At 39.6% G+C, this 8020-nt stretch overlaps 1 pseudogene; it reads left to right on the top strand.

Moving 5' to 3' along the window:
- The first annotated feature begins 2862 nt into the window (after positions 1-2862).
- Positions 2863-6050, top strand: LOC102862783 (annotated as a pseudogene).
- The last annotated feature ends 1970 nt before the right edge of the window (positions 6051-8020 follow it).

Raw genomic sequence — 8020 nt, forward strand, 5'->3', positions numbered from 1 at the left:
AGGGTCTCTATGAGTCGTCTATGACTCGATGGCATCAAACAACAACAACAACAACAATGTCCTCCAGGGTCATCCATTTTGCATAATATTTCATAAGTTCCTTGTTTTTCAATGCTGCAAAGTATTCCATTGTGTGAATATACCGCAGCTTCTCTATCCATTAATTTGTTGAATTAAACACATTGTTGTTAAACAAAAACAAAATCTTAAGCATAAGAATACACTTTTAAAGATAGCGTCTTCTCAAAATAACTATGAGATATCATCTCACCCCAGTAAGAATAGCAAAATTTAACAGAACAGCAAACATCAAATGCTGGTAAGGTTGAGGAGAAACTGGAGTCCTTATTCACTGTTGGTGAGAGTGTAAAATGGTGCAACCACTATGGAAGGCTGTATGACACTTTCTCGAAAAGTTGCAAATATAAATACCATTTGACCCAGCAATTAATTCCACTACTAATAATTTACCCTAAAGAGACCGTAACTGCCACCCAAGCAGATATACGCATACCCATGTTTATTGTGGCTTTGTTCATAATACCAAAGAGCTGGAAACAACCCAAGAGCCTATCAATAAATGATATCCCTGGTGCCATAGCCTCTTCTAAATCCTGCCTGTACTTCTGGTAGTTCCTTATTTGTGTACTGTTCCAGTAATGTTTGAATTTTTAATCAGTATTTTGCTTGCATGTTATATCCATGATATTGTTCGATAATTTCCACATTCAGTTGGAGCACCCTTCTTGGAAATGAGAACAAATATGGACCTCTTTCAATCCGTTGGCCAGATAGCTGTCCTCCAAATTTTCTGGCATAACTGGTGAGCACATCCACGGGTGCATCTGTTAACTGAAACAAGTAAATTGGTATCCCATTGATTCCTGGGGCCTTATTTTTCACCAATGCCTTGAATGCAGCTTCTACTTCCTCCTTCACTACCATTGGCTCCTATTCATACGGTACTTCCTGAAATTTTTCATTGTCAATCACTTCTTTCTGGTACAATGATTCTGTGTATTCTCTCCATCTTCTTTTGATGTTTTCTGTGTCATTCAAAATATTGCCCATAGTATCTTTCAGTACTGCGATTCAAGGTTTGAATTTGTTGTTACTTTCAACTTGAGAAATGCAGAGCAAATTCTTCCCTTTCCCCCCCCATAACTCCAGTTATTTGCAATTCCATTATAATACTTTGCTTTGTCTTCTCAAACTGCCCTTTGAAATCTTCTGTTCAGAAGCAGTTTGCGTCTGCATTTCTCCTCTTTATTCTGATTTCTTGATGCTCTAGTACAATTTTCAGAATCGCTTCTTTCATCCATCTTAGTATTTTCTTCATCTTTTGTATTTGTAATGATATTCTTCTCTTTTCATCAATTAAATCCTTGATGTTAGCTCTTAACTCATCTGATCTTTGCTCATTAGTGTTCAATGCCTCAAATCTATTCTCGAGATGATTTTTTAAAATTCAGGTGAGATAGACTTAAGGTCATATTTTGCTTCTTGTATACTTGTTTCAGTTTTATTCAGCTTCAATTTATATATGAGTAATTGATGGTTTATTCCACAGTTAGCATCTGGCCTAGTTTTGACTACTATTATTGAGTTTCTCCAATGATTCTTTCCACAAATGTAGATCTTATTTCTGTGCATTAACATGAAAGCAAAAATCTCTGAGGATCATTCAAAACACAGCTAGAACAGTACACTGTAAGAGAACTACCAGAAGTTCAAGGTGGGTTTAGAAAAGGCCATAGCACCAGGGATATAATTTTGACACCAGCTGATGTCAAATGGATCCTTCATGAAAGCAGAGAAAATGAGAAAATGTCTGTCTTTATTTCTTGACTATGCAAAGGCATTTGACTGAGTGTATAATAACAAACTATGGCTAATATTGAGAATAAGAGTCATAGACATTTAATTATGCTCAGATGAAACCAATGTCTAGTCCCAGAAGCTGTGTCTGGACAGAGCAAGGTAACACTGCCTGGTTTAAAATTAGGAAAGGCATTTGTCAGGGTTGCATCCTTTTCCCATCCCTATTTAGTCCATGTGCTGAGTAAATGATCTGAGGAACTAGGCTTTATTAAGAAGAATGTGGCTTTAGGATAAGAGGGAGACTCATAACAACCTATGTTATGCAGATAGCACAACCTTGCTTGCTGAAAGTGAGGAGGATTTGAAACACTTGTTGTAGAAGAGCAAAGACTACAGCCTTCAAATTGGATTATATCTCAATATTAGGAAGATAAAAATTCTCACTACTGGATGGATTAGCAACATCATCTTACTTAGATCTATAATCAGCACCTTTGTTGCCAGCAGTCAGAAGATTAGGAGAAGTACTGCACTGGGCAAGTTTTGATGGCAGGGACCTCTCCAAATTACTGAGTAACAACTATGTCAGTTTGAAGACTAAGGTGCACCTGATTTCTGCCATAGTCTTTCCCATCACTTGCTATGCATCAGAGAGCTGGACGATGAATATGGATGAAAGAAGAAAAATGTATGCCTTTGAACTGTGGTGTTGGAAAGCAGTACTGAGCATCTCATGGACTGCCAAAAGAACAAACAGATATGTCTTGGAGAAAGCGCATCCAGAGTCAAAAATAACAAAGCTTCAGTCTCTCGCTGCAGCAACAGGAGTGGGAGCGCCAGGGCATCGGCTGGACGGGGACCCGCGGATTGTTTCATGAAAATGGCAGACAAGCCTACATAGGGGAAATCGCCAGCTTCGATAAGGCCAAGCTGAAGAAGAACGAGGCGCAGGAGAAGAATACTCTGACGACCAAAGAGACCACCGAGCAGGAGAAGCGGAGTGAGATGTCCTAGGATCCTGCAGTGGTCTCCGCCCGCGTCATGTGGGACACCCTAGTCGTGATGTGGAGGAAGAGCCACCTGCAGGATGGGCACGAGCGACGAGCTGCACTGTGAACCCGGGCACGCCACACCCTGCCACCGGCCTGCGGGTCTCTGAAGGGACCATCGAAGTCTCCGGTTTGCCCTGGGCTATTCTAGAAAATTATTTGTATGATTAATGAAAATAAAACCCACCTCATGGCATGGGAAAAAAAAATGACAAAGCTTCATCTCACACACGCACCCCTAGTCTGTCAGTTTTCCACCCTGTGGTTGCTTGTTGCTGTGATGCTAGGAACTATGGCAATGGTATTTAAAATACTAGTAGGGTCACTTATGGTAGACAGGTTTCAGTCAAGCTTCCAGATTAGACACATTACGAAGTAGGGCTGGCCATATGCTTCTGATTTAATAGGCCTATGAAAATGTTGTGAACAGCAATAGAATATTGTTGGTGATAAGGCCAGAAGAAGAGTCTCTCAGGTTGACAAGCAATCAAAATATACTAGAAAAGAACTATCTCCTCAAAGTAAGAGACCTGTTGTACTAGGGTTGCTTTGAGTTGCAGGTGACTTGACGACACATAACAACAATAATATTAATATTAATTAGACCATTTAATTAAACAAGCAAATATTAATTGCTATTAAATAATTAAATATTTTGCAAAATATTCAAAATATGAATAATATTAATTCATTAATAATAATAATTGGTGACTAGTATACAAAAGTCAGAAACAAAGAAGAAGAAATGGCCTTGGTGACACAAATAAGGCTGGAGATCACATGATAGAATTGTGTATAATGAATGACTTATTCATTGCAAACATATAAAAAAAACCCCAACACACACAAAAAATATATATTTGCACTGAAAAAAATAACTGGTGACTATACACATGACTCAGATTGACTACATCTGTAGAAAGGAATGGTAATGAAGCTCAATATTAACAGTCAAAATAAGACTAGAAGCTGACTATGGAATCGGTTACTCATATGCAAGTTCAAATTGAAAGTGAAGAAAATGAAAATTAGTTCACAAGAACCAAAATGCAACTTTGAATCTGTCCCACCTGAATTTAAGAACAATCTGAAGAACAGATTTAATACATCGGACACTAATGACTGAAGACCACACGAGTTGTGAGAGGACATGAAGGACATCATCTATAAAGAAAGCAAAAGGTTATTGAGTGGAAGGTAGTATGAGAGTGTGGGGGCCATGTCTGTCCTCATAGGAACTGGTTTTGTGTTATTGATGCTGTTGGCAGGGATAGTTCCCCTTTGTGAAGTTGGTAGAAGTTAGATATGGCCACCCCCAGGTAGCCCTTGCTGTTTTTACAGCTGGTAACTGAAATGTTGGACTTGCTGGCAATGACAGTAAACTCTTTCAGCATGCCCAGTAAATTGTTGTCAAGAAAACAACATATATGTATTTGTCAAGAAAGCAAAGAGTCTATCATCTGGGAAGCTCTGGCAGCCTAGTGGTAAGAAGCTGTGCTGTAATAAAAAAGCACATGGTTCAAATCCACCAGTTGCTCCTCTGGAGAAGGATGGCAATCTCCTTCCTTGTGATTAACTGCTTCTGAAAACTCATTGGAGGGTCAGTTGGTTCTGACTAGATGGTAGGCAAGAAAAACAAAAAATCACCTAATAAACTTCTCCAATTTTCAGCCATCAAGCATCTTCTGATGTGGAGAAGGAAAAGGATGTAGAATAGTGCTTAACTCTCCTGGCCTGCAATGAGTTGAGCTTGCATTTCAGCCCTCGGTGAGTGACAATGGGGATGGTGTTATCGATTAAACGTCAATATTCTCCATTAACAGTGGAGCTATTATATATCGTATATTGGGATGTGCACATGATCTTTAATGTATCTTTGTTGTTGTCATGTACCATTGAGTTGGAACAGAGCCACAGCTGACCCTCCTGAGGGTTTTCAGAGGCAGTTAAATCAGAAGAGAGGAGATTGCCCGTCCTTAGCACAGTTAATATTATTACTTAAATCCCTGGCCACATGTAAATTTTTATTAACTGCCCAGAGCTGCTGCTTAGCATTTTCTATTAGTTAAAGAACATATCAAAAGATTATGGTCCCCGGTGAAAACAACTTTACCATTTTATGAGAGTTCCCCTTATCTTCCAAGCTTTTACTCCTGTTTAATTTTGAGTAAAGAACAGAAGTCAAATTAATTGAAAGACATAGTTTGTAGTTGTGATATCTTTTCAGAAAATATCTTTGGCTTTTAAAAAGCTGGGAGAAGGGAAGAAACTAATTAAATCATAGGCTTCTCCTGTATATAAGAACCATCACTAATAATCTTTCAGAAGATGTGAAAATATAAAGAGCCAAGTAGGCTTATGATGAATAAAAGACAAAGCAAGTCTTTTCTAATAGTGCCTCCCTGGTTTAGCATCATATAATTTCTTGGATTATAGGCATCATCTGGGTAAATTATTCTAATCCAGTTCACTGGAAAGTCTAAATGTAGCTCTATGCCATGAGCTCAACGGTATTTATCGGTTTCCTTTTGCCACTGCACAAATCATCAGAAATGTAGCGCTTTAAGAGAATTCCAGTTAATTATGTTATCCTTCTGCAGGTCAGAAATCCAAAATTAATTTAAATATTGCTCCAGTTTTGTAAAATCCGTGCTTCTGGGTTACAAAGGGGTCACCAGCCACTGGCACACTAAGAAGCTACCCCGCAAGACCCACAGAGGGCTGCGCAAGGTCGCTTGTCATCCTGCCCGAGTGGCCGTCTCTGTGGCCCATGCTGGGCAGAAGGGCTACCATCACCGCATGGAGATCAACAAGAAAATCTACAAGATTGGCCAAGGCTACCTTATCAAGGACAGCAAGCTGATCAAAAACAATGCCTCCACTGACTACGATCTCTCAGACTAGAGCATCAATCCTCTGGGTGGCTTTGTCCACTATGGTGAAGTGACCAACGACTTTGTTATGCTGAAAGGCTGTGTGGTGGGGACCAAGAAGCAAGTGCTGACTCTCCGCAAGTCCTTGCTGGTGCAGACTAAACACTGGGCTCTGGAGAAGATTGATCTCAAGTTCATTGACACCACCTTCAAGTTTGGCCATGCCCGCTTCCAGACAATGGAGGAGAAGAAGGCCTTCATGGGACCACTTAAGAAAGACTGCATTGCAAAGGAAGATGGTGCCTAATGTCAGGACTAGCTGTAGGGGGTCTCAATAAAAAAATTCTTTTATTTTTATTGTAGGAGTATGCAATGAGGGTTGTAGAGTGGATTATATTTGGGGCTAGGGGGTGGGGTTTGGAGGGGTGCGGGGGGGGGATTGTGTACCAATGAGGGAGTTTTTCTTTTGTGTTTCAAGGAGAGGAGCAAATGGTGAGGAAGGGGGGAGGGGTTTGTGCCGGGAGAAGGGTGCAACAATGAATGAATGGAATCCCAAAATCTCTGTAGATGTTCATTGAAATGAAAAATAAACAACCTAAATAAAAAAAAATTAAAAAAAATTCTTTTCCAGTAAAAAAAAAATTCATGCTTGCATTTCTTCTGGTGAGTCTAGGGGAGAATCCATTTCCTTGTCTTTTACAGAATTTAGAGGCTGCTTACATTTCTGCACTTGTGTTTTGCCTTCCATCTTTAGGATTAGAAGCATATCATCTTTAACTTTATCTCCTTTTGTACTCCTTCATGTGTTTTTCTTGGGCGAAGTCAGATAAGCCAGTTGTTTTGAATAATTTGGCAATTTAGATTTGGAATGATTTTTTTCTGTAGAAGATAAAAGACTATCATTAATATGAATTATATGTCAGCATCAAAAAGAAAATATTCTCACCGCTGGAGCACTAGGAACCTCATCAGAGATAGAGAAAAGATTAAAACTGTCAACAATTTAATCTTACTTGGATCCACAATCAACATCCTTGGTACTAGCAGTCAGGAGATCAGGGGACACTGGGCAAGTCTGCTTTCAGGGACCTCTCCAAAGTACTGAGGAACAATGAAGCCACTTTGAAGACTAAGGTGAACCTGGTTCAGGCCATGGTCATTTCAATCACTTGCACATCTGAAAACTGGACAATGAATAAGGATGATAGAAAGAGAATTGATGCCTTTGAGGTGAAGTGTTAGAGAAAAGCACTCATAAACTTCCAGAAGAACAAACAGATATGTCTTGGACAAAGTACATCCAGAATACTCCTTGAAGGCAAAGATGACAAAGCTTCGTCTTATATACTTTGGATATTCTGTTATACCTTGAAGAGGGACATCATTCTTGGAAATGTGGGGGGGTCAGTGAAAGAGAGGAAGACAATGATCTAGATTGACAGTGACTTCAGCAATAGGTTCAGAAATTTTAAGGATGACACAGCATAGGACAGATTTCAGATCTGTTGTTCATTGAGTCACTGTAAGTTGCACTCGACTCGCAGACACCTGAAAACAAAATCCAAAAGAACAAACAAATATGTCTTGAAGGAAATGTAACCAGTGTACTCCTTAAAAGGCAAGGATGGAAACTTCATCTTACATACTTTGGGTATGTTATCAGGAAGGGCCAGTCCTTGGAAAAAGACCTCACCCTGGGAAAGATGGGGAATCAGAAAGAGAGGAAGACCATCAACAAGATGGATTGATACATTGATACATCAATGAACTTGAGCATGATAGAGATAGTGATGATGGCACAAGACAGGGAAAAGTTTTCATTTGCTGTTCATAGAGTCACTATGAGTCATAGTTGATTAGACAGCACGTAACAACAAAATAGTTCCTAGTGGCTTGGCCTCAACACTGGACTAGTTGTTTTGTAGCGTAATGTAATACCATGCAATGTAATAATTTGCTATAATATGATCTATGTAATGCAGTTAATCAGTTGGAAAGGAAGTTCCTTATATTGTACAGACTATCATATTTTGGCAGAACTTGCTCTCTGTCTCTGCTCTGTACTCTTCATATAATTTGACCTATTTGTGTCTTCGGATGCATGCCTACAGAAGCCTCCATTCTGCCATTTGATTCACTCAGGTTTTGGACTTGCCAGCTCCCCGTAATGCCGTGAACCTGCAGGAGACTCCAGCCTGGTTCCTGACCTATGGATTTGATCTTTACCTTAAAACTCAAGGAAACTCAAGTGGCAGAGTCCTTGGAGAATTGCACTGC

Source organism: Elephantulus edwardii, unplaced genomic scaffold (genome assembly GCF_000299155.1).
Source record: "Elephantulus edwardii isolate Elephantulus edwardi_28Jun2011 unplaced genomic scaffold, EleEdw1.0 scaffold00242, whole genome shotgun sequence".
In the NCBI taxonomy this organism is placed as follows: domain Eukaryota; kingdom Metazoa; phylum Chordata; class Mammalia; order Macroscelidea; family Macroscelididae; genus Elephantulus; species Elephantulus edwardii.